Source organism: Pseudorasbora parva, chromosome 16 (genome assembly GCF_024679245.1).
Source record: "Pseudorasbora parva isolate DD20220531a chromosome 16, ASM2467924v1, whole genome shotgun sequence".
NCBI classification, from domain to species: Eukaryota; Metazoa; Chordata; class Actinopteri; order Cypriniformes; family Gobionidae; genus Pseudorasbora; species Pseudorasbora parva.
Window position 1 is genome coordinate 29,757,301 of NC_090187.1, and position 24,360 is coordinate 29,781,660.

Below are 24,360 nucleotides of genomic sequence, written 5' to 3' on the forward strand. Positions count from 1 at the left end.
AATTTGTCATTGTATTAACTCAATTTTAATTTCAATGTACTCAAAATTTTAAGGCAAACAGGTAACTTTTTTTCTAAATAATTTTTTTACAGTGTGTATTTGAACCAACACAACATGTTTATTATTAATATAAATTAACTATTAATTAATATTTGGAAATGTATTTGATATTTTAAAAAGTTATTAAAACATACATACACACTTAAGGCCTGAGTCCTTTTATTAAATATTTTTTTTGCAAAAAAAAACAAAACAACAAAAAACATCAACAGATCTACTTTTTGAGAGGTCTTTTTGTTCTTAGTTCTCATGTCAAACCAGCCCATACAATCTTTTCGTGCTCAAATTCATCGTCGTGGTTTGCCTTAATCTCTGACAGCACACAAGAGATTTAGGGAAATGCGTTGGAAAACATGCCAGACACCGTTTTCTTCTTTAGAAGAAAGCCCCGTTTGTACTGAAAGCTCAGAATATGAGAGTGAACAAGTCCTGACAGGTTGCGTTATAGTGTTTGCAAGTGACATGTCTCATCTCTGACTATATGAACCAGCCTGCATAATTCTGTTGCTTAAGGACAAGGAATGTGCAAGATCTTAATCTATTAAGTCAGTCTATGTTTATAGGGATAACAGCCTACTGTAAATACTACTCTGCATGGCACAGCAGAGTCACTGGTGTATAGAAGTCAATTGGTGCCATAGAGTTCAGTGTGACTTTGACTGGATGAATGCCAATGCATATTTTGCTTGTCAACAGCAACATACTGTGGTCCTTTGCATATTGTTGCATATTAATACAATTTTAAGGTTCTATTTGTTTTATTATTTTAGGCTAGGGTTAACACTGTATCTTTATAATACAGTGTTTATTCTTAAGGCTGGCTATTCACTATTGTCAGTCGAGAGAACTCTTGGTACTGTATCTTATTCAAGAGGCTGCAGGGGTCTCATTTATTTATCTGGTGAAGTTCCACTTTCTGAGCTTGTTAGCTTGTCTGCCCAGTGAATCGGAATGAGCATGAGGAGCACACAGTGGAGTTACATTGTTGTGGGTTTCTTTGGAGTTGAATAGTTAGAAAAGGATTTTCTTTGCTGCTTAACTTTGCTCTTAAATGTGCACTATATGTAGTATTTTTTGCAGTAAAATATCCAAAAACCACTAGGCCATTGTTATATATTTTGTACAGTTGAGAGTACTTTCAATATCCCAAATGTTTCCAACTATTTGTAAATTGTGAGAAAATTGCTATTTTAACCAAGGAGCCAGGATGTCTGAGCATTGTGTCTAAGCGAGTCGCCTGTCAGTTGTCATATTTGCGTTACCCTCGGTTTCCAGTTTTATTTGGCAGAAGCGCTTTACTCTTTGCATGAACAAGTGTCACAGCAGCTGCTGAGCAAACACACAGAGTAACGTCATTGGATAATTTCAACACACTCAAATGTATCTAATATGATAAACAGAGCTGCATTATCTCATTCTCATGACCGGAAAAGCAGAAATAGCGCCGGCGCTCGGTGATTGTGTCCCATCATAATTAAAGTCCTGATGCTCGCGAGGCGTGTGTTTGTGCAACAATCGCTCCGGCAGCCTTGCTCAGCTCCCTCAAAACTCGGTACTGCTCTGCTTCATACTACATTCATGTAAATAACAGCATCCATGAACATGATTTCTCCTATCCCCATGAGTCCTATCCCGATTCTTTTCCACCGGCTGTGAGGTGAAGACCACAAGTCCCAAGATTCTGTGCTCAAACTTGGCGTCATCAAACTACGCCTTTGTTTTGAATAGGCGCCCTCTAGCGGACGGAAAAGTTGCATAGTGCACCTTTAAGAGGAATTTGTTTAGTTAATTATGCAAAAAATACAAAATTAAAGGTGCCCTAGAATGAAAAATTGAATTAATCTTGCCATAGTTAAATAAAAAGAGTTCAGTACATGGACATCACATACAGTGAGTCTCAAACACCATTGCATCCTCCTTCATATGTAAATCTTGTTTGTGAAAATCACCATGGAAAAACAGGCTATTTTCAACATAACGCCAACTGTGACGCAATCACTGAGATCCTTAAAGGGGGGGTGAAACACTCAGTTTCAGTCAATCTCATGTCAATCTTGAGTACCTATAGAGTAGTATTGCATCCTTCATATCTCCAAAAAGTCTTTAGTTTTATTATATTTATAAAAGAAATATGGGCTGTCCTGAGTCTTTCCGGAAAAAAACGAGCGCCTGGAGGCGTATCGTGTGGGCGGAGCTAAAGAATGATTCAGACATGATTCGGTTTATGGACTATTGTATGCGACTAACCTTAGCAGTAGCAAGCAAAACGGTTTTCCACGTCAGACTAATGTAACGTTATATATAGAACAACAATGGACTAACCGTTAGCGCATGCGCACGCGATCGTGTCGTTTACTGATGTTTACTCACGCGACGATAAGCAACAGCATAGACATTTGAAGCAGTTTTACTCACCGGCTGCTTCCAAAGCAGGACCGAACCTTTATCGGTGGGACCGCTCCGTCAAAAACACACTTCTTGGAGCGTGGAGATCCACTTTGCGATGTGACTGAAGCGATGTTGTGAAGCTTCCCGTCATTTCTGCGTTCAATTCGGTTCAAATGCAGCGCTGCCTTCCCGGAATGCTGTGCTGAAGCGTTGAAGTAGCTTAATGTCAAAGTGGAGGAATGAAGTGGAGCGCGGCGTGGACTATAACCGACATAAGTGTTCACGGACGACTGGATCTGCAGCTTGAGAGCAATGTTTATGGGCGTGCATTTCCTCTCGTTCTAGTCACGCGCGCGCACACCCTACCGGGAGAAGAGCCCGTACGGCCCATACAAGGACCTTCCGATCTATTAACGTCAAGTCTAGCCATACTCGAAAAAACTCTCCGAAACTTGTGAGAAACCGGAAGGAGTATTTTTAACACAGAAATACTCCATCAAACGTCCAACATTAGTTTTTGAAACTTTGTCTATGTTTAGGATGGGAATCCAAGTCTTTAACAGTGTAAAAAGCTCAGTATGCATGAAACAGCATTTCACCCCCCCCTTTAATATGTACGCCCCTAACATTTGCATGTCAGCCAATTCAAATTGAAAGTTTCTTAGTAAGACAACATTAAGAGATGCTAAAGTAACAATTGGAAACTCCAAGTAGCACACAACATTTTTTCAAATGACAAAAGTTTATATTATTTAGATAATGTGTATGTGTAGGCATGTGTAAAAGCTAGTACACCGCATCCAGGAACTTTTTTTTAGAACTAAGTTAGCTTTATCTAGTTACTACTAATCAACAATGCTTTCGTCATGGAAACTCTTACATGCAAAACACAGTATATGTTATGAATCTTACACAAAATGAATCTTCATCACAGTATAACTCATGTTATTGGGGGAAAAAATGTATCAATGCTACCCGTTTTTGCTAATGTTTTTAGCTTTGCCTTATAATTATAACTAGCTTGTTACCAAATTAAACAAAAATACATTTTAAACTTTACCGGTATTCTAGCTTGATAGTGAGTACTAAAAAACATCTTTTTTGTTTATATTCATACTGATAAAGTTAGATTTTGTATTACATGTGATTCTGACATGATGTCACAACATGCACACCGCTCCTCTCAGGTAAATAATAGGCTTGTTCGACTTCACCTAGCGATGTGCAGACCGATCGGCGGCAGGCTTGAAGCAGTGCATGCCGGTTAGAAATTTTGCCCGACTTGAGACAGCGCCGACGGCACGTGACTGTGACGTATGTCAACAAAGTACCGCAAGAGAGAGACTCGAGACAAGCCGGCTGAAGCAGCCGCTGCAGATTCTCAAGGGTGTCTGCAGCAGGATGCACGAGCTCTGATGACGACACTGCTGATCCACAATTGGTCGGATTCACCGCATGACAGTGATCCCACGTGTTTCGTGTTAATTCTAAACCCTTATGTTACGCTAATGCTCACAAATCATTTATTTATAATAGGAAAACCTCTTTTCATGTAGTCGCGATGTTATCTCATGTTTATCAAACTAAAACTGATAAAAACCGTTGACAACACTTCATTGATAGTGTAGGTTTATATGTTGAACATTAATCTTGTCCAAATAGACACTTTATTAAGCAGTACATAAAGCGTTGAATGAAAATGTCATTTTAAACATCTGTGTGTTTGAGAAATATTGCATTTATTTAACTTCAGCTGTGATAAAGTTTGCAAACGCAGCGCAAGCGTCACCACGGGAAGCAGAAAGTGTCCGACTTGACATCTCCGTTTGCTGCTCCTCCCCGCCTGCACACGGCTACTCTCGCAGATCGCATGGATCCAGCTGCAGCCGATGTCGAACACACCTAATGCGTCTTCTAGCTGAGCGGTCGGTGAGGCGTGTTCATGTGTTTTGGGGGCGTGGCTTTGGAAACAGCCCAGAAGGGAGAAGGTGGAGTGAATGGAAATAATGAGCCGTCTTAAGAACAGTCGTGAGAGTTCTACAGACACTTAAATTTAATACTTTCTTTTTTAGAGTACTTACATTTTAATTATGTATTGATATATAAAGAATGTTTAAACAAATTTGGAAAAAAGTTTTTTTAACCAATTCTTACCTAGCCTACCTTTAAATGTTTATAATGATTATACTTTTTGTTGTTTTTGTTAACATTCTCAAATCTCCTCAACAAAACAGACTTTATAGTTGTTGTTTTTTTAATGTTGTGTTTTAATATTGTGCAGATTTGGTTTTAATCCATTTCTGATGCCTGTGGTGGCACTTTTTATTGAAGCTCTTCAACAATAGAAATAAAAAAGTTAAAAGACAACAAATCAGCATTAGTTCTGACACTCGTGTAAAATCGTGCCTTAAAATGATACCATGGTAATGTGCCAGCTAGGGCTGCGCAATATATCGAAATTATCGAAATATTGCAAATGTACATATCGCAATATGCATATCTCAATGGCACGCAATATCTGAAAGATTATAGGCTACTTCAACATTGTGAAAAAAGCTGTCAAAGCTGCGATGCATATAGCAGAGAATAGACTGAGCACACGACTTTTACTTATGTGACTTGCTTGATGTTAAAAAGAGTTATTAAACGCAATAACTTCCGAAAAACAACAACTTGTGAGCCTGTGTGTTTGTGTGTGTATATATATATATATATATATATATATATATATATATATATATATATATAATATATGTGTGTGCACAATGCACCTATATAGTATGTATATAATCATTGCCAACTGGCAAAATAAAAAAGTTTACTAAGTGTGTACTTTTTTTTGATGTTTTATCAATGAATGTCTTAAATGGTTGCAAAATACTTTCATGTTTAATGGGTTTTCTTCTAGTAAAAGTGTTTGATGATTAGCTATTCTCAATCTGTAATTTTAGAGATGCTTTTCTCTGGAAACTTTTAGGATTTGAATAATTGTGCTAGTTTTAGTAAGAGTTTTCATTAACCCAAGTTGTGTTATAAAGTTAACTATTAACTGTTGGTGCCGCTTTGCTAAATACCATGTTTTCTCTGTGGCCAGTCTGTTTTTGGGGTTGAGAGTCAGTCAGGTTAGATGGATCTGTTGTTGTAGCGTCATCAGAGTAAAAGACTTTGATGTGATTTTTTTTTTTTTTTTTGTATTCTGGAGGGCTGTATTTTGTGATGTGAGACATGTGATAGAGAGGGGCTATAAATAACTTCTGTAACCCATACACACCCTCCATTATCCTCCAGTAAATATTTAAAGATTAGGTCGGTCAAGCTGCAGGAAATTGTTATCTAGACTAAAGTAAATAATGTAATTTTTCTATCAGCAAATAATTGGCATTAATAACCTTATCTTTAGGGAAGTTACTCAACAGAGCTTTTTAAAGTCCTCATGAAATCATCGATCTTATTTACTTTGTTCAGCACAATAAGCACATATTAAAGGTGAACAATTCGGGTGAACAATTAATCTATGCAAGTTAATAAACAGAATAAAATTGTTTGCTGTGGTAAACTTTAATAAAAATCTGAAAAGTTACTTCAGGTCTGGAAACGGCGTTCCTTCTCAGCTGATGTCAGTTTGAGGTCTGTCTGTCTGTCTGTCTGTCTGTCTGTTTAAAATGCGTAACCACTCCCCTCCAACCATTAGTCTGCTATGAACGAGAGATGGAGAGGAGAAGCGCTGAGGTAAAACTCTGCCCTCCATTCAGTATTTTCTGTTTCACTTGTAAATACGTCACAGTACTGAAGAAAAACAGAAAAACTCGCTTCCGGTTCACTGGGACTTTAAAGGCATGTATTCATGTAGAAACATCCAGCAGGTGTCAGTATAATACAAAAAAAAAAAAACTGTATTTGTGCTAGTCAAAACTGTTAATATTTCTTTACAATGTTAAAACTCAGCCTTACTTCTTTTATATTTCACCTTCCCCCTCTTTTTGGTATAAATCTTTTTATTTTTATTTTAGCTTAATTTTTTAAAAACATAATTAAAGTTAAGACAATTTAAAGGGACAGGTGACTTTAAAATGAAAATTCTGTCATCCTTTACTCACCCTCAAGTTGTTTCAAACCTGTATGAATTTCTTTCTTCAGCTGAACACAAGGGAAGATATTTTGAAGAATGTCAGTAACCAAACAGTTTACTGGAACCATTAACTTTTCATAGTAATTTTTTTTCCTACTATGAAAGTCAATGGCTTCAGTTAATAGTTAAAGTTTACAGTGAATACATTTAATGCAACAAAATATTTTTATTTAAAATAACTGCTGTTCTTTTGAACTTTATTCATTAACTGAAAAATGTATAATGCTCTCCAAAAAAAACTTTAAGCAGCACAACCGTTTTCTATGGAAGCTTGTTTCTGCTACAATATAACATTTTAAAATGATAATTGTGACTTTTTATTTCAGAATTGCATGTTTGCAGTATATTTCACAATTCCTATCTAACAATTGTGTCTTTATAAAGTTAAAAAAAATCTGAATTGCAAGATATAAACAGGGCCATTAGTTAGTTTTCACAAAGAAGACGTGAAATCACTCAATATTTTTTTATGTACATGCACAGGGTAGGGTTCATCACTTTAGTTATTACTATTGTTGTTGTTGTTTGTTTGTTTGTTTGTTTGTTTGTTTTGTTTTTGTTGGGGGGGGGGGGTATCCATGGGAAAGTCCTGTAAGGTCAATCCAAAATGACGCATTTCCTGTCAGTTTCTGATGATAGGAGGGTGTATTCCATTCTTGCCTATTGTGAAGAACACAATGTGCGGCGGACGGGGTGTTGCAAGGTCTTGTGTTAGTCATATCATACAGGAGCTTGGTAATCAGGTTAAAAAAGTAGTCTAGGTCTGGCGATGAGAAATCAGGAACATTGGTGTGCTCTAAATAGTGTATTTTTTATTTATTTATTGTGCCCTATGTAACTTCCTGTCTTATCTTAATGATACACTAAAGAGACTTTAAGATTATTGATTTCTCCCTTAGTTGACTCAGGCTCACCCAGGTCAGATCTCTGCACTGTTTACCTATGAGAATTAGTGAAGTAGTGATGATAATAGAAGTTAAAGCTCTTGCATGTACTCCACCCGGTGCAGTTCTGCTCATGCCCCTTCCTCTTGCTCAACTTGGCTCAGGGCTGGGGTTTCCTGATTTTTGTCTAGAGTTTCTTCCCTCGGGCCGGAGGGGAATGGGGCAATCCTGTAACTTATGCATCATGCCTAAAGACTCATTTTTGGAGACTTTCAGAACCAGTAGCATCTTTCATCCACATAGTCTTGCTGGACTTGCTGGATTTAATGGAAATTCCTGGAATGGCAACATAAAACATGTATATTTCTCCGTCAACATCAGCGAATGAAGAAACATTGAAAACTTGGAATCTTCAGCTTTTGAGTAAAACAAATCCCTGTCTTCCTTCATCTACCATTATGGGATCGTTTGGATCTTTAAGAGGTTGATTTTGGAAACCGAACTGCTTTTCAGGGGTGTACACAAGCGTGCCTGAGAGAGGAAGCGGTGATACAGTGGATACATTTGTCTATTCTTCATCTACAGGAAGCCGGGCTTCACTTTCTCCCCCTACTTTCTCGTCACTCCTTTTGTGGAACCCCTGGATTCTTCCCTGCACTTCCGTCGTTGTCTTTAACTCATTTTCTCTGTGCTGGAGTCTCGCTGATGGACAGTGATGGATTGTTTGGGCTCTGGCTTCAGGAAAGCTCTCCTCCACCGCTTGGCCTCCGGTAGGTGACCCAACAGTTCTCGCTGTAATGAGCTCCAACATGCCAGCCATGAGAATTTTTACCGTGACTCTGGGAAAGAAAACAGCAGTTGGTTGTTAGAGAATGGAGGCTGTTGATAGAACTCTGACTCTTGCCAAAAATGAATCTGTTATGAGTAGGAAAGCTGCATCCAGATAATCACAAAACAACAGATCATGGGGAATGGATTGAGAAAAATGAAGCATCGTCAAAAGTATTGGTTTTGGCCAACTAAAGGTAATGTGTTTCAGTAACCATTCATATTTGGTAGTCGGTGCTAAAGAGATTGTTCACCAAAAATTTTATTTATTCACACTCACGTCATTCTTTAAAACTAAATATTTGTTGTCTATACATTGAAAGTCAATGGGGTCCAATGTTGTTTTGAATGACTTTCACTGTATGGACAAACACTTAAAACATTCGTAATATCTTATTTTGTGTTCTGCTGATGAAAGAACGTCAGATTTGGAATGACATGAGGATGAATAAATAATAATGAATAAAGAATTTACATTTTTGAGTGAACTATCCCTTTACAAAACTGCATTAAAAGAAGGAATCAGGACATTTGTGCAAGCTTCCTGGAGAAGTTTTTCTAAGTGACCCGTAGCACATTTTATATTACACATTTTACAATATTTTGTGGATTGAGTCTGCTGAAGCCTTCAGCCTGCATTATTTCAGCTTTTTTAAATGGTTGTTTAAAAGTGGAATTCCTGGTGAAAAACTACACTACCCATTATGCTTTACAGAAAATTACACCAAACAGGTGTGTGTGTGTAATTTATTCATTTATTTATTTATGAAGTAAAATTAAAGTGTATTGCTTTTGTACATATAATCAACATTTGTAAATGAGTAGTTTTATATTTCTCGGTTTTAATTTGATTATGCTGTTCGCAATGCTTTGTGGGATTGTAGTTCTTTCCCTCACTAAAGCAGTACACTTGTACAGTCTTGTAACTTTTTTTTATCTTTTTATCTGATTTTCAAAATGATGCACTCTACACATTTTAGAAACAAGATTACAAAGACAATTTAATCATTCAATTAACATGCTCTGATAAAATGTATGTATTAAAGCTAATACCATACATTTTTATTTTATGTTGATCAAACATGATTACGGAAAAAGTGTAACTGGTGTGCAGTGTCGTCAGAAGTAGCGTAAGCATTTTGAACTGCGAGAGGCGCTGCGCTTTTTCCGTAAGTTGAATACGGAAGGTGATTTGCCAGAAGCTAGATAATTTACTTTTATAAAGTTTTAAATATGGATCTTTTTCTTTCACAAACTCATCGCTTTGCTTCAGAAGGCCTTTATTAACCCCCTGAGTAGTGTGGGGCAGTTATATGACGAATAGATGCACTTTTATGGACTTCAAAAAGGACCCAACAATCAACGTGGAAGAGCTGCAGGACATTTTTAATATGATTTTATTTGAATCATTATATAGATATACACCTAGGATGACTTTAGGGTGAGTAAATCATGGGATAATTCTCATTTTTGTGTGAACTAACTCTTTAATTATGGTTACAACATGTCGTGAAGGCAGCATAGGCTTGTTGTTTTGGGTCAGAGGGAGCTGTAAAAGGCGGATGCTGTTTGTTTGTGGCGCTCGGTGACTGTCTGTCTTCAACTGTGCATAGTCTCATGGAGCACGTGATGTCTGCTCAAACAGGGTGTATGGAGGTATAGAAATGTATATGCTGGCAGGCAGGTAGGGCATTTCATCATTACATTCGGACCGATGTAAAGAGAGTTTCAATCAGTATAACAAAAGGTGTTTATAATTTTTTTTAAATGGACTGCCTTTAGTTATACACCGTAACTGGAATTCAGTTTTCTTTTAAAATTCATTGCAGCTGTTTCAGGGCTAATCCAGATACCAGATTATCTCTCTTGCACAGTCTTCTCTCAAATACATTTTTGCTTCAAATCAATATAGAGTTGATTGATTTGACCAGGCTTAGTCTTTTAAGAAAATGAATTATTCTAATGCTTTTACACGTGTGGTGAACCTATGTGCTGTTGAGGAAGGGTTGTTCTCCAATGTTCTCATGCACCTGAATAATGGCATCATATCCTTTTTAAATGTGCACACTCTCTCTTTCCCATTCTACTTCCCTTTGTAGTGTCTGAGCCATATGAGGACCACCTCCCATTCCTTCTCTTTTCCTCTCCGTTTCTGTCTCTTTATGTGTAATTTGTCCTTGCCTTTCCTCTCCATTCACTTTTCTGTGTGTACTGTGGCTTTGGTTAATTATATTTGTGCTGAGGCACAATATGCATGTGGATTTTTTTAATTTTTATGAAAAACTAATTAAATTAAACTAAATTTAGTTTTTTTTATTCACTTGCTTTGACTTTATTTTTTAACATTTTATTTGCACAATTCATGCTTTTTAAATTATTTTATTATTCCTATTCTTAAATGATTTATTCTTAAACCTACTTATTTAAAGTTTGCTGTTATATTAGTCATAGGAAATTCGACAAAGGAAAAAAATATGAAATTAAACGTATATATGATTGTCCAGCAGGGGGCAGAGGTGCTTTGACACCCCATGTACAGAAACCTGTGAAGTCTGCAATTACCAACTCACATTGTCATTATAAAAGAATGCTTCTGAAAACACAGTGCCCAAAATAAGTGACAAGTATGTGCAGTTTTGTGTGCACTGATTGTCTATATATATAGTATAGTATGTCTGTATAGTATGTATAGTATGTACATCTTTATTACACTTGAGATTTGTGTATTAATTACATTCTTTTTAAAATATAAAAGAGGACAATTCTAAAAAAAATTCTAATAAAAGAGGCTCTGTTTTTTCCTTCATGTTTGAATATTGATATTAACTGAGCCAAGTTGGACAACAATGAGGAACGTTTTTGTCAGCTTTCGTGACTCGTGCACTCGCACACAAAGCTGTCTGACAGGAAATCTGAAGCATGTTTGTGTTATATGCACGCTGGGGTGGTATTTTGGTTGTCCTCTGTATTTATAACAAGGAAGGTATTTTTTGAGAATAATGCACCCTTTATAAGATCATAAACACCTGCACCTGCTCTCACACAATCAGTAGTACAGTTTACAGATTCAGTGACATTTATGATTCTGCCACATGTTCGTGACTTTCATAATACTGTCCTAATGGATGGTCGACAACTGGTAGATGTCTTTTAGAAGCAGTATTAGTGAGTCAGCAGTTATGGTGTGATATGGATTAAAAAATTGTTTGGCAAATGTGCTATGTAATGGAGATATACTGTATCATTTGACATTAAAAGCCCTTTTTATTAAAACCTAGCCTATATCCGTTTCATCTCAGGGCTTTTTAACTTGAAACATACCAAACCTTTAGGGCTTCATTTATATCAATAAATTAAAATAATAATTATTTAATTTTTTTTTAGATGATTGAAGGATGGATGATGGACGGCTGGACGGATGGATGGATGGATGGATAGATGGATGCTGGAAGGATAGATGGATGGACGGATAGCTAGATGGAAGTATATATACATGGAAGGAAGGTTGGATGGATGGACGCTGGATGGAAAGATGGATGGATGGACGGATGTATAGATAGATGGACTGATAGATGGGTGGACAGATGGATACATAGATGAATGATGGATGGATACATGGATAGATGGAAGGAGAACTACATGGATGGATGGATGGATGGACACTGGAAGGATGGATGGATGGATGGATGGATGGATGGATGGATGGATGTATAGATAGATGGAAGGATAGATACATGGACTGATAGATGGGTGGACGGATGGATACGTAGATGGATGGATGGATGGATGAAAAGATAATTGGATGGATGGACAGATGGATGAATGGGTAGATAGACGGAAGAATGGATGCATCGATAAATGGATGGTATGATCGATAGATGGAAAGATGGATACATGGGCAGACAGACGGATAGATACTTGGATGATGGATGGATGGACAGATGGATAGAAGGACACGTATATTAACATTTTATTGTATCATCCAATTAAGACTATATTATTAGATTACAATTTTATTCTAGTGAGATATTACATTACATTTATAATAATTCGTTTTTTTTATTTATTTGTATTTATGGATTATGTATTCTTTTAGGCCAGATTAATCTATTAGTAAACACAGTGACTGAATCCAGTCGACTATGAAGGCAGTTTGTCAAAGGATCATTACAAAACATCTTTAGGGAATCAAGTCAGTGTAAAAGACATGGCCTGAGGCTCCGTTTACTACACGTGGTGAAGGGGGAGGAGAGGACCAAACATGTATTGATTGAGGGAGGAGCTAAGGGCAGCAAGGGAGCTGAGAGTGGGGAGATGGAAATGTGTTGTGTGTGTTTGCTTTGATGGGACCTTAATAAAGTATAGTTGTCAAAGGGCAAGATAATGGTGGTGTTTTTTTGAGTCAGATAAGCGAGTAAAATCAGAAAGGGACTAAGTGCGACTCAAAAGAGGTCAGGAGTGTTTAGCCTGGCTGGTTGAATTAGCACAAGGGTCATCAAACCGAGGCATATGACATAAATAATTAGGAGGTTTATAGTCAAGTATTGAAGTGTGATATGTGTGTGTTTGTGTGCGTGTACATTAACAGGCATGCCAGGAATTCAGTATGACACTGTCACCTCAGGCTGTCAGCCTCAGCTTTACTGGATCACACTCATCAGAAACCATCAGAATTAAAGCATGTTCGTGTAAATGAGAAGTGAAAGTAAAACCTAAAATGAACATCAGCACTTTTTAAAGGCTAAATTCAATTTCCTGTATGTCACTTATTTTTTAGAGCTATGGTACATAATAGATTTGAAAAACAGGAAGTAAATGACTAATTCCCATAGACTCTTATCCACCTTATTTTTAACAAAAGAGTGGGAGTGGCCATTTGTAAATTAATTGCCACAGAAAATAGGTTATTTCCATGTTATATATAACAATATTTACTCATTTGATTCTAAACGCCATATACACAACTATTCAAACTATTCAACTATTTTTAATATTTTGGAAAAGTATCCAAGACTGCATTTATTTGATCAAAAAATATGGATATGTGGAATTTGTGGGAAATGAGACATGTTTTCAGATTCCACAGAACATCATTTATTTAAAATAGAAATATATATTTTTTATATTATAAATGCCTTTTCCTGCAACATGACATCATGACTTTGATGTGTGTGTGATTCCGGGTCAATGTCTATGTGTGTGACCATTATGTGTGTGTGTCCCCACAATGTAAATAGTTTTATAAACATACTAATTTGTTTGTGTGTGTGTGTGTGTGTGTGTGTGTGTGTGTGTGTGTGTGTGTGTGTGTGTGTGTGTGTGTGTGTGTGTGTGTGTGTGTGTGTGTGTGTGTGTGTGTGTGTGTGTGTGTGTGTGTGTGTGAGTGAGATGGGTAGGTTTAGGGATGGGGGCAGTGTAGGGGGATAGAATGAAACAGCGTTGATAAACACGTTAAAAAGAGATTATGCGTCTTCATAGCACGCCAAAATGGCATACAAATTGGCTTGTCATATTTCACATTTCATGAGATCAAATTAATAAAAGTATTAATTTTGTATTAAATTCTGACCCCAAACTTTTGAACAGTCGCATGCATAAATGTATATTTGTAAGGGTAAAAAATACCTTACAATGGCAATACAGGGGGCTTACCTTGAGAAATACAGATTAGTAATTACCACGGTACTACCTTAGTACATGTCCAAAAATCCATGGTGTCACCAGTGTACTTTGTTGTTATAGAGTGAAAAAAAGTGAAATGATGAAACCTTGTATTATATATTCCCCTATTGGCTTTGTTTCATCATCCAAAATTGTGAGAATATTGTAGGTGGTGACAGTGACCCCTTCCCCCACAAATCACTGACTCATCTGTATTCCTCTGCTGTCTCCCATGTGGCCCGGGTCATTTCGTCACATGACCGGTTTGTGCCCTCCAATAGAATCAGCCTCATTTTCACCCCTCCACTGAATTATAATGATACGTGGACTCAGATGACCCGACCAATCGGGAGGAGAGCTGGCATTCCCCAAATATCATACCCCACTCATTAATAGTCTTCTAGTTTATCCTCCCGAGTCTCACCCCACCCCTTTATCCAAAACCCCCACCCCCTGTTTGTTGGCCCACTCCTCCAGCAACACAATAGGGGTAATTGTCCATACAACACACACACATTGGCACATAAAGACGGACAGACAAGAGCGTGTGGCGTTTCCCTGCCATATGCCGTCCCTCCTCTGGAATGTGATTATCCTCTGTGGAGAAAAAAACAGAGGCTGAGCGGAAAACAGTGTGCGGGGGAAGCAAGTTAGGGAGGAAAGAAAAAGGAGGAGGAGTAAAGCAAGTGTAGAGAGAGAGAGAGAGAGAGAGAGAGAGAGAGAGAGAGAGAGAGAGAGAGAGAGAGGAAGGATGGAGGATGCGGTGTGTGTGGCAGCACGGCTAGAGAGGGAGGGTTCATGAGAGGGCTGTTCAGTCTGGTGTGGTTCTCTGGATAAGAACGACGGTCCAGTTCCTCTGGAGAACTGAAGTGGAAATCTCTTTGGCTCACACGCGCTGCTGCCATCTCGAAATCGACGGAAGACTCCCTTCAGGTCAGTGCTTTAATCTTTTGCGTTCGCACAGCTGACCACAGTTGAGAAGGGCTGTGGCTCTTGAAGCTCTTCAGGTTTACCGCAGCATTACGGTTTAGTCTATCAACTAGTCTAGAATGTGCTGCTTTGAACAGGAAAGTAATTATGTGTGACATTTTTATTTAGGAAGGCACATTTATAATTCTGCAGACACTGAAGCAGCGGTGTGTGTGTGTGTACGTGGGTGGATGTGAATGGTGCTTTTAAACGGTGTGAAACCTGAAGCAATGACAAATTTAAACCTGCTTTTTGTTGTGCTCGAGTCACAGCAATGAGCATTCCTGTGGTGAATCAGCCATACAAATGCAAACACAGACACAGATGCAGAAACAGATGGATGTGGAAACAGGTCAGGGTGCTTCATGGAAGCAGGTGGAGATCTGTGGGTGTGGGTGTGATAGGTGTGTGATCAGTGAGCAGCCACCAGCAAATACCAGACCGCAATCAGATTAAGTATCTCTTTACAGGATCAAGGGAGTGTTAAGACTCATTAACCTGCTAAATAACAAATATGTAGTGTGCATAGCCATTCCAGACGGCTAAGACTCAGTCGTACTCGTAAGTCAGTTCAAGCGCAATCTCTTTTTTTATTATAAACTTCATCTCAGTTGTTTACCCTACAATAGACACAAAATGCAGTCGAAAGTTTGGAATAATTTTTGTTTGTTTGTTTTTGAAATAAGTCTCATTAAGACTGCATTTATTTGATCAAAAATCCAGTACAAATAGTAATATTGTTTAATATTAAATTAAAATGACTTCTATTTCAATATATTTCTTTATTGCCGCATGATCATTCAAATTTATCATTATGATGTTGTTATTGCTGCTCAATGATTAATAATAGCTCGTAGTATTATCAGTGTTGGAAGCTGATTTTGCTGCTTACTATTTTGGTGGAAACGGATACTTTTGTTTCAGGATTCTTGGAAAAAAAAAAAGTTTTATCAGCATATTAAAGTTATTCCTGAAGGATCATGTGACACTGAAGACTGGAGTGATGAATCAAAAAAATTCAGCTTTGCTATCACTGAAATAAAATATTTTAAAACCATTCAAATATATTAAAATGAAAAACAGTTAAGTAAATTAAGAATATTTCAAAATATTACTGTTTTTTTTTTTTTTTTTTTTTTTTTTACAAATAACTGCAGACTTGGTTTGCGTAAGAGACAAACATTTTTAGAAATCTGAATTATTCAAAAATGTTGACCTGTAGTATATATTTAACACTATTATAGTGTAATATCATCAAATAATATGGCTTTGACTAACATTAGTGTCACGATTCACCAGTGAAAGGGCCCTGATTACCACCAGAGTGCACTCCACCCAGGACTATTATTCCATCAAAGCCTACATTACCCATAATCCTTTACCCAGACTCATTGTTTACACCCCTGTCTCATTTACCTCATTATCGGTCTATTGCTGCATTCCACTCCACTTTAAAGGAAGTGTATGTAAGATTGTGGCCAAAACTGGTCCTGCAGGTGTATCCCCTCTCCCCCTCCCGCCTGACTCAAGGTTGCCAGATAGGCTGCAACGTTTGTAGCTGCAGCTATGGTAAATAGAGCAGAGCTGGCAACCCAGATGCAGAAACACTACTGACTTTGTGATTGGTAGATAGGTGGAGGGCGGAGCATCAGGCCAAAACACAACATGTCAACATCGACATCAGTTGAGGGCTGCAACAGCAACTTTTAAATGACAATATCCTGGCTGGACTACTGTTGTCAGTGATATAAGTATTTGAAATGAACATGATTTCTTAATGTCTAGTGACATTTCAGGACCATTTTATGATTAATTGAAATACATTTCAGAGTTTCCGAGATAAAAATTGCACTTGAATGCCCTCTGATGTCGTGTTTACCACTGGCAAGTTTGGAAATAAATTTGATACCCAAATTCCCGAGATGGGCATGCCATAAACTTTGGTAGGGAGGACTACTGCTGTGACAAATAGCTATGATTTATTAGTTTTTACCCCAAAACAGATAGACAGTCTATAGTCTTGTCTTTAAATGTAGCGTAGGCCTATATTTACATGAACGAGTAGGCTAATTATTTGACGCGTAGACTATTGTTGCCTACGTTTTATAGCTACAAAAAACGTAGCGAGTCTATTTCATATGTACACTTCAGGAAGCTTCATATACCACAGTGCAACACGATTGTGACGTCACCGCATATCGCGTTTAATTTACCCCACCACAAACAACTCTAGGATATTTAAAAAAAAAAGTTTAATTTTTTTAAAAACAAGTCAAACACACCTATATACATATAGAACGCTGCATTAAACAATTTCATAAAGGACAAAAATAAATAATAAATCAACTCCATAGTGGATTCCAAGTGATCAGGGCCTTAGGACATTCCAGTTCAGCCCATTGCAAAGCTTCCGCCAGTAGTGGGCACTCATGCAACGTAAGCAATGACGCACATCTGAGTGAACGAGACGGAGGGAAGTTAGCGAGTGAAGGGCATAATACAAACGAACTGGAACGCAGCATATATAAACCATGTTTACTCTGTCATTTACTACGAAGTCTTGTTAAGTGTAATGTTGCATTGCTGAGCTTTCTCCCTGGTTTCTTGTCTATTGTCTCTTAGTCTTGGATTACTTGCCTGTTCCATGGATTACCCTTTTGCCTGTCTCTCCTGCCTTGTTTGCCTGTTTGGACTGCTTGCCTGTGTTTGCCTTTTTCCTGACTACGATTGTGAATGGATGAATATGTTTCAAATAAACACTGCGCTTGGATCCGAAACCTTTTAGTCTCGGAGCAGTACGTTACAATTAGTTTGTGACGTTATTAAAATCTAGGGCTGACAAATTTTTCTTTCTAATTTTGTTTCTGTGTAAACTATTAAGGTCTAGTGTGTCATTTCTCACCTAAGGGTTGTGGCAAACGTCTGCGCAGTCTTGTGCGAGTGATGGGTTGATGACCTCACCTCACCGACACCCACACTCTCTCATACTGAGAAACAGAAATGTTGTTGTATTATTATCTGCTTTTCACTGTTAAACATGTGACTGCTTTCAGTTGTGAAGTCAATCATGCACACAAGCAAGAAGCGAAAAGCAGAACTGTGCTGCAAGAAAGTGACATAAAAACAAGCTCAAAAAAGAGAACAGAATTCTGTTAGAACAGTCATCAATCATAATCAGATCGCATAGTATTTTTTTAAATAATATAAAAACACTATTCTGAAGTTTTTTGTTGTTTTTTTAATTCCCAAATTTATTTTCATACTTGGGGGTTAGGAGTTTGTTTGAATAATTGAGTACAAAATGTTGGCTCCAGCACAGTTTCTACAGACATTAAATGATACATTGTGCAGTTTATCTACGAAAGGTGCTTTGACTTGATAAAAACGGGTGAAAAAATCTTACTACTTAAAGACCTACATTAGGTGAGGGACTTAGGACAACTCAGGAACAACAGTAATATCGTTTGACAGTAGGAATCCACTTACAGGAGCAGCCATCCAGAACCTAATTCCAATGCTCTCAAAACAGTCAGAACACCTTAGCAACTGCAAAGCAAGACCATGGCAACCACAGCACTGTAGCACCACAGTGGTGACTTTTGCATAGCATTCATATTTCCTTTACATTATACTACTTATAATAATACAACTGCATATTTTATTGTTTAGATGACATAAAATAATTAGCAAAAATAGACAAAATAATTTGCAGACAAATGTATAAGATTATGACTCATTTCCTAAATATGTTTTTAATACCAACCTTAGTGTTATAGATACCAACCTTAGTATAGAGTTTCAAAAATGTGCCATCCATTCATTCCTTTCATAATTATTTTTAAAAACCTATATGGTTCTGCAAAAACTTATATGGGATAGATAGAGAGATGAAAGATGGAAAGTGTTAGTTTGTTGATATTATCACACATGACTTCCCTCTCATTGATCCCTCACTCAGCTGCTTTTATTTACTCCTGTAATTATTATTTAGCCTCCAGCTGTCAGCAAATTCATCTACTGTACATGCAGACATAATATTTTAGAAAGCTCTGAAGAATAGAGGGAATTCTCTGCATTTGGCTTTATTTTTCTTCTGGAGGTATTGGTAGCACAATTAATAATTTAAGTTGATGTTTAGAGTGCCTATGTTTTTATTCAGTAAACATTTGCTTAGTCAGTGTCCGGTGGCTTGTCACGTTAGCTGTGAAACCGGTTTTGTGACCGGTGAGGGGAAGAGTAAGACAGCCACAGGAAGAAAAGCTGCTGCTTGTTTTGGGTGAGACTTGTAAAGCGAGTTGCATGTAGAGAGCATTTCCCTGCTGCTTAGCATATTACTGTGTTATTTAAGATGGAGAAAGATTTTAGGAATGCGAGAGAAACTCAAACCCAGTCACACCGGGGGACAAGTAGCAGATCAGGTATTTTTCTCATTTTCATATAGCATTTCCTTGTGACACGACCATCAGTTCACATGTATTTGTGCCATATAATAGTCTTGTTTAGACCAGTTTGTCTGACCAATTTAAGTTTTGCGATGACAGACATGCATTCTGTCTTTTTTTTTTTTTTTTTTTTTTAGTACACAAATCAGGCTATTTATACATTGCATATATCTGTTGGTGTATGATATCCATCTGATCAGTTCATCTTGTGGACAGTTTGCTGTAAATTATTACAGACATATATAAATGGGTGCAACCACATACAGCAAGTCAAAAAATTTGTCCAGGGGCCAGTTATGTTAAGAATTTTTCACAAGTACTAGTATGAATAACTAGCGGTTAGTCAAGGTGCAATCAGTCTTATTTTTAGGATCAAATAGACTAATCTTTTTTCAAGTCAATAGACTTAACTGTTTTTATGTTTTTAACCAGCATTTTTTAAAATAATTATATAATGTTTCCTGAGGTACACTAATAATGTTATGATTTTTATATTTAAAAAATTGTCATAATTTATAAATAAATGGCTATTTTCCAGCCAAAGACAATAGATATAGAAAGACTGTTCCGACCCATTAGTTATCAATGGGAGAAACTACATCACGTAAATGACACTAATATGGCGGTATACTTCCTGCCTTTTAAGGTTAAAGAGCCAATCACTGATTAAGTTATTATGACACTGCAGCTGCCGTTATAAGCTCTGGTTCCCATAGAAGCTTGTTCCATAGTCTTAGTAAGTACTACATTTGAATATGAACTCCGTGACCATTAAAATAAATCCGTTCTATATACAGTAGTATGAATGCGTGTAGTAGTGCTGTCAAAAGTACCGACCACGATACCAAATCAGTACTCAAATTGTAAAAATGTGACGCTTTGAGCGCTGTTGAGCTGAATCGTAAACAGCTCTGACTGGCCAGTGTGCTCACGTGCTCATCAAATATGTCTGTTAATGGCTACTACAATCAGCGCTTCACAAACATGTTGTAAAAATACATCAATGGCGCTTTTCACGGAGCGCTTACACAGATACACACAGAGCGTTTAAATGCAGGTGTCTATTAGCCTACCGGTCCACTGGTCGATGCCTGCTTGTACTTTCAAACACTCCTGCTCCCGCTTTCAAAACACTTTCAAACACTTCCGTGTTCTTTTAAAACCGCTGCCATTCGTTGATCATTGTAGCCAATCACAGGCACATCCGATGAGCACGTGAGCACAATGGCTAGTCAGAGGTGTTTATGATTACAGCTCAACAGTGCTCAAAGCGTCACATTTTTAACATTTCAGTACCGATTTGGTATCGCGGTTGGTACTTTTGACAACACTAGCGTGTAGTATGAATGTAATCTGGACATACTACATCTGCCATGTTGTGATTATTATGTGACCTACTAGCATCAGTTGCGTACCTTCACCTCCATTAATAAATCCTCATCTGTGGCCTCATGGGATACTAAAGTGTCCATCGAGAATCTCGTTGGCAGTAGGTCATCCGGGGACTTTTTGCCTACTATTTGTCGAATATTATGTAGTAGTCAGATATACTGTTCTGTTGGCATACTTATTTTCGCACTGTAGTAGAGAAGAATTTCATTTCTGAAAACATGCTTTTTTAAATGCTATTTATGCATGAGAAACAACACTGATGGGACAGTTTGTGTCAGATTTTGTTGCTGAATTGAAATGTTATTTAATTGCAAGTTTGCTGAGTTTTTTTTTTGAGATTTCAAGATTTCCTCCATTCATATACATTAATACATAGGACTTGGTCTTGGGTGCATGGAATAGCTGCCTAGAGGTGTTGCAAATATGGCCGCCAAAGCTGAGTGAACCGACTTTCCTTGAAAGGGACTTTGTTTTAGCCGTCTGATTTGAACGCTGTGTCTGCTGTGAGACTTCAGTGTAAACACCCACTGCTCAGCCTCTCGAATACTTGTACTAAATTTTTACTACAGCTGTCAAAATGAACGAATCGTGAGAAGTGTCGATTATTGCATCTAGATCACATGGAAGGTTGCAGTGATGAGCATTTAGCAGATGACAGACAGTCTGTTGATCATGTGACCGCAGTTATCTGCATTTCTACACTCACACAAAATACTTTCACTATAACTAACAATGCAAACACAATGTAAATGCAGTAAGAGATTCATTGTGTAGTGCAAGAGCTTCACTATAACGGGAGTGTTTGGCAAGTGTCCAGATAAACTTGCACTACGTGATTGACAGCTTCAGCCATTATAAAGAGAGCATTCTTTAAAGTAAAATACTAGGATTATTCATACGATTCAATTACTTTTTTATTATTTAGTATTATTTAGTGTCATTACCTGTTTACAAATTAAATGTGCTACTTACAGTTTGTAGAGTCCTTGGTGGTTCCAGAACAGTTGGCACAGCCTGATCTTTGCGCAAAAGTATTTGGGCAAAGCCAGTATTGTATTGCTACTTGTTCTCAAAACAGTCGCTTGTAAAATGTATAGTACAAACGCTCAAGTCAGCACTTACATGACTATGTTTATAGGATGTTCGTTAAAAATAAATTGAATCCATTGACATTGAGATCTTTCAGTTATTCGTATTCTCTCTATTAATTATGAGTATTTTATTACTGAAACTGGAAAGCCGGAAGAGAGGGTGGCTCTCTAAGAAAACAAAGGAAATTAACATCTGAACTCTCTCTTATGCACTTAGCATCCCCACCTGAGATGCAACACGACACTGATTCAATCACCTTAATTCTGACTTGGTTTGGTATTTGAGGAGTGTTGCAGGAGGGTCAGGGTGGGATCCTGTTCTCGGTCTAGACTAATGATCTAGAGCTCCCAGCAACTAACACATCGGCTTTAGTTATGTATATTTAGACTGTAGAGGCTAATAGGCCCAATGGGTTTTCCATTTAGAGCAACAGTGTTGTTAGTCTGATCTAATTAGGGTAGCCTCAATATCTGATTCTTGTAATATTATTTTAAATACGTATACGTGGGAAACCACAGCATTATTATGCAAAGTTACAATTAAGAGGAAGGTAATGGTCAAAAGTCTTGCCTTAATTATGTTCTACTCTATGGGGATTAAATAATATATTCTAGAATGAGTGGAGTGGAGTATTGTCATCTAGAATATTAGTCAATCGCCTCTGTCCAATGACCAAGACTGGCGAGTTTGTGACGAAGAAATCGTAACCCGGCCGATGCGAGACACAAAGTGTCCTTGGGATCCAGATGAACAGTAATTCAACAAAGGGTTAAACAGAATAATCATACAAATGACCAAATAACCAGTTGGCATTCTAACCTAAATTCAAGGTCATGATAAAATGGATTCAGATAAAAGTAAATTGGAATTAGATAAAATGCCATGCTAAAAAGACCAAACGGTTCCGGAAATCTTAACTCGCTTATTGAAAACCACCTTTTGGGACGATTGGGTGGGCCTTACAGAATGATATATCTAAAGTGCATTAATCACCACCAGTATCTTGAAGAAAAGCCAAATAATAACAGCAATCGTGAATGTTCTGAAAGCTTCTTACACGGATTAAATGCAATCCCCTATTAATTACTATTGCTATATACTGTGTACAGTAGTAATAATGACAGTAGCTGCATGCTGTCTTATTTTGGTAGAAACCGGTTATTTTTGTAATGTTTTGGCTCTCTTTATTATGTCAATTGAATCCGTGCTCAGAGTACAGTTGGTAAATGCGGGATTAATCTGATGTATCATTGCTTGCATGCTTTTATAGTTCAGCTCAGTGATCTGATAGTTGGTTACAATTCCCTTAAATGCATGCATGCATTACATACTGGAAATTGATTGAGCCTAATTTATGGAAGCATTCATTATTACATCGACCAAATCCATAATTCACTGCCTTATTGAATACCACAGTATTTACATTCATTATGGTTACTCGACTGTGAACATGATTCATGGCAAATCTACTCTAATGCTCAAACAAGGGCTCCACATAAATGCTAAATTGCATGCTACACAGTATCATAAATAACCTCATAAAAGCGTCATTTTGTATTCAGATTAAAGATGTATTTTATTGTTTCTAACCAAGCAAACTGATTAATTGAGGTGTCATGGAAACAATTTGGATGGTTATCCAGCTCTACACATCCTAGTACTCCATTAAGACTGTGCTGATTTGTGGAGCGTTTATTGGAAGAGTCTGCCTTTGATCGCTCATGAAAAAAGGCTTTATTTAGGGTCTCACCAGCCCTTTCTTTCATGTTCGTTAAAGTGTGTTTGTTGTGGTTGTTGTGTTAGCTTAGAGATTTTTTTTTTTCTTCCATAAAAAATTACTATTATCTGAACATGTGTGTTCGTTTGAGTGTGTGGGGGACACCAGATCCTTCTGTCACAAGGGCTCCAGATGGTACAAGGAAAAAGCCTTGCTTTAATCTCACACCCAGGATAAAATGTACACACACCCCGTCCCGCTCACTTTAAACTTATTTAAATGTACATTATACTGACTGCTTTTGTCACATTCTCTGTTTACTTCATTAAACATTTGGGGTCTTTTACATTTCCACTGGTGTGGTTATGTTTTCATTTGAGTTCTTTATCTCTGCATCATTTCTCTCTTCCCCCCCCCCCCCAGCCTGTTTAATTGTCTCTCGGTGAGTACTGTAGTGTAACAGTTTTATATTTTCAGCTGTGTGTGTGCTCTTTATAAGCTGCGTGAGTGTCTGTGTGTGCCTTCATGCGCACGTGTGAACAATTGGAAACCACACGCCACTTGTTTACTGTTTGGCTTTCATCTTTTATGTGCATTAGAAATAGAGTATACATTAACACGGCTATCTCATGCCCTAGATATCACAGCAGAATTAATTGCTGGTGCGTCTCTGGGGATTTACTTTTCTTTTGTTTTGCTACAAATGCTGGATTAATGTTCTCTTGTGCTCCCTCTTCACACGCAGACCTTCTGCTCAGTGTTTTTTATCATTCAGAATACATTTGTATACTTCTATAA

The 24,360-nt window shown here is 37.5% G+C and overlaps 1 protein-coding gene across 2 annotated transcripts in view; it reads left to right on the plus strand.

Annotated features, from left to right (window-relative positions):
- The window catches only part of fgd4a (FYVE, RhoGEF and PH domain containing 4a), a 67,147-nt gene that overhangs the window by 991 nt on the left and 41,796 nt on the right, over positions 1-24,360 (plus strand). The window contains exon 1 of one of the 2 annotated variants that reach the window (XM_067420215.1): positions 14,743-14,883. The exons of the other annotated variant lie outside the window; for it this stretch is intronic. The gene's annotated coding sequence lies outside the window, so the exon portion shown is untranslated. Of the gene's footprint in view, positions 1-14,742; positions 14,884-24,360 lie in introns of those variants that run through there. 2 annotated transcript variants of the gene reach the window in all.